This window comes from Triticum dicoccoides, chromosome 7A (assembly GCF_002162155.2).
Source record: "Triticum dicoccoides isolate Atlit2015 ecotype Zavitan chromosome 7A, WEW_v2.0, whole genome shotgun sequence".
Lineage (NCBI taxonomy): Eukaryota > Viridiplantae > Streptophyta > Magnoliopsida > Poales > Poaceae > Triticum > Triticum dicoccoides.
Genome location: NC_041392.1, coordinates 737,208,324 through 737,212,410, shown reverse-complemented (window position 1 = coordinate 737,212,410; position 4,087 = coordinate 737,208,324).

The window sequence follows — 4,087 nt, the reverse complement described above, 5'->3', positions numbered from 1 at the left end:
GCTCGAGTAAAATTAATCGCTTTAACTTTCAAAGTATCCATTTAATACTCTCACACACTGATCATGGATCTGTGTGGACATGAATAACTCGCATATTGGGTGTCACACATAAGAGTTACGTGAACTCGACATCGTCGCTATTCCTTGAACGACTGTCTGAAACTTGAGAGAATTTCACCATTGCTTGTAGTCATCTCGAGTCAAATTCGCAATTGTCTCACCACATGTATGACCACCAGAGCCCTGGCCTGTCTCCATGTCCGTGCATACCGTACGCCTCGCCGCTATTACTACGTCGAGCCTCTGCTTTCCTACTCGAGTCTGAAGGGTCGCGAACCCACACCACTCAACCCCCACTTGAGAGTACCACCAATCATCATCGACCGATGACGAGTTTCACGCTTCCATCAGACCACTAGGCTCATGTCCGAAGTACGTGTCGTTCGTTTTTTCCCCGTTGAATAGGCTTTCATTCTCTGATGTCTTACGACGTAGACGCTCAATCAGCACCGAGTGAAGTCTTTCATTAGACTCCAGCTCCACCTTCAACATGACTTCATAGTAGATGATCAGCTCACCCCGTGCCACGTCGACTTCAAGCTCCATGTATACACAACCTTGAATCCACCCCGTGCCATAGTCTTATCGAAGACACACAAGCCCTTAGACCAGTGTCACATGTTTCCACGCCCCAGTAGTCGATCACTATCAACACCACGCTCCTATGTCATCGTCGCCCATCCCACCATCGTTTTCTGTACCAATCGACTTGTGTCGATCCATCTGATTATCTAGTCTGACCCAGCCGAACTTGTCCAACGCCTTGACACGCTTGAGGCTCCCAAATCGTCTTCCGAGAATTTCCATCCATCACATGATAATTTCATCTTAGTGTAGGAGATATGCCCTAGAAGCAGTAATAAGAGTTATTTTCTATCTCCAAGTTTGTAATTAAAGTTTATGTTCCATGCTATAATTGCAATGATTCTCGAGTCTGCAATAACACGAGGCTCGAAGGGAAAATCATTTGCACGTGTGGTATATTAAACGGTAAAATGTATTCTAGGCATGCCTCTAAGACAAGCTCAAGTGTTGCATGATGATCATGTTTTCCTGATCATGGACATGTCTATGCCAGCAACTTTGAGGGCACAATGTTGGAAGAACACTTGTGGTGAATCGATCCAAATTGATGTTACGCTATGAAACACATTTGTCAGAAGTTAATGGTTAATAACACAAAGATAGTTAATGTTTGCATAATTCCTTAGACCATGATAGTATCGAGTTCCTTCTTACTTGCTTCATGAACTTGGGGTTTGTTAAACGTCATCTGTAATTGGGTGGCTATTCCGCGGCTTACAGGTTCACGGAAAAGTATGACAAGGAATGAGATAGCTTGAGATTGGGATTTGCTCCTCCGACGATGGAGAGATATTCTCGGGCCCTCTCGGTTTTAAGGTATCCATCATCATCTGGCAGACACAATATCATTTGATCACAGGGATGCCGAAACACGGAAACGAGAAAAAAGAACAAAACCAGTAACAAGGTACCTCTCATAGTGGACCAGTTATTGATCTATGGGGATGCCGACACATCTCACCTCGACTGTTTGTAATATATCATGAAGCAACAGGAATAACACACGGCAACTCGAGGTTCACTCGAGTAATTATTCGTGTGGGTATAGGGGGTCAATATGTGTGTGCACGGCTCCGATGTTGATCATTGATTGGAAAGTGTTTCAGTCATGTCTATACTTCACGAAACCTATAGGGTCACATGCTTAAGGGTCATCTATCTGCTGAATACTTGACAGAGAGTCTGAGAGAAAGTTTCGAAGACAACGGAAGAGTTCTGGAGAGAGAACACCGGAAGTGTTTCTGTAAAACTGAAAAGTTGTTTCAGAGTATACCATTAAGTCAAACTGGTTTCGGCACATGCCTGGAAATTCTTGGAGGGTGCCAAAATTGTTCTTGGAACTTCTGGGATTTTTCCGGGGAAAATACCCGAAATGTTCTGGAGCTGCCTGGACCGCTTTTGTTGCTTTTCGCTGATGAAAATCATAGATCTGAAAATGTTTCGGCATGCGTCCAAAATTATTTTAGTTTTTTTACCTTGAAAACAGTAGGAGAGGCTCCTACTATGCTGTATTAAATCAAAACAGAGTTACATAATATGTACATGTTCTTGAGGGAAAGCCCTCAAGGAAGGAAGAACAAAGTGTAAACTTGGAGAAGCTAGATCAAAAAAGGGTGAGTATCTGAAGAGATCAGTAGAGGGGACTAAATTACAAAGAGAGGGCAAATAAAGTTATGTAATCCCAATGAGCTTTGTCCACTGTAAATTTGAGCCAAAGGAGATCTGCTTTGGTTATATGTCTGAATATATAATTGTTCCTCTCCTTCCAGATATTCCAGGCCACAATACCCACAAATTCAAAGAAGAGTTCTCTGTTAAAAGACCTTTTGGCAGCTTGGATGGCTTCTATTCTGGAATAGTTCAAGTTCCAAGCAATACCCACTTTCGTCCAGCAAGATGAGCTGAAAGGACATGTAAAAATTAAATGCTCAATAGTTTCTTCCACACCAGAATCACAAAGGACGCAGTTGAAACCATCATTGGTGTTAAAGTGCCGTCTCTTGAACATATTCCTAGTATTCAGCCTGTCTGCCAACAAAAACCACATAAAGACTTGAAGTTTCATGTGTAGCTTTGACTTGCATATCCATGCAAATGGAGGTGGCGCAACAATATCTTTATGGCAGTGCTCATATAATATTTTTGGGAAAATACGCTTGTCCCCAAACATAATTCCAAGAATCAGCTGCATCCGAGAGATTAAGCCCGTCCGGTTTAAATGCAAGCACTGATTGAAGTTCCTCGAACGCTTCTGGCGAGAGAGGAATATGGAACATGTCAGACCAATCAGCAGCTGCATAGAACTCTGCCATCGTGCAATCCTCATTGATGGCAAAAGAAAAGAGGCAGAACTAGTTAAAAACTCACATACATATTTTTGGATTTAATGGATGCAAAAAATTGTCTTCATGAATAGTTAAAACGCATTCTTGTTTGCTTTTCGCTGATGAAAATCATTGATCCAGAAATGTTTCGAAAAGCGTTCAAAATTATTTTAGTGGGTACTAGAAATGTTCTAGACCTACAGAAATATTTTCGGATTTAAAGGTCGCGGAAAAATATTTTCATCAATAGTGGAAACACGTTTTGGTAGCTTCTTTGGGAAGCCACCTTTGAGGGCATTTTGGTAATTCCAATTGTCCTCTACCCCTTGGGCTTGGCCTATAAATAGAGGTGGAGGGGGCTACCCAAACTCACTCCTTTTCTAACATACAAATGCATGCAATGATCTGGCCTTCTCTCTCCCTCCCCACGAAATAGTTTCGTAGAGTCGAAAGGTTGTCTGGGTTCCGATGGGAACTAGTTCTGACTGGCGAAGCCCTGCCGGATAGCTGACATCGTATATATGCAATCCCGTAGAGAGGTCGTAGGTTCGATCTTTTGCCCGAGGGGCTGTTCGAGGGTCCTCCCGAAGGGTTGTCCGAGTTACCGTTCGAGTTTCGATGGTCCTTCTGAAGGGTTGTCCGTGACATCGTCTGAGAGACTGTCTGACCGCCTCCCAAAGGGCTGTCCGACGTGGGAGTCTATCCTCGCGGTTGGGAGGTTGTAAATCCTATCTGCAGGGATCTGCACCGACGATGTACATCTACTCAACTTCCGCAGCGCTACGAGTCGGTAATGATCAGATCAAACCTTGTATGCAGTCTCCATAGTGATCATGGGTGTGCTCACTGTACCAATTTTTTTGTTTTGTTTCGCGTTCCCCTACACTTAGCTGCATTCACTTCCCGCAACGCCTGCAAACATCTCTATTGTGCCAATAAAACTTTCATCTGTATCTGCCATAACCCAAGGTTTCAGTTCCGTGAACTTCTTCATCTCAAACATGGTACCCCTTGGCACCATACAGTTATATGTATGACTGACTGTGTGAAAAAAAATATGTGAGCTATCCCCGCGATGCCAAAATACATGAGCAAAATCCAGCGCAGTCTCGCCTCCA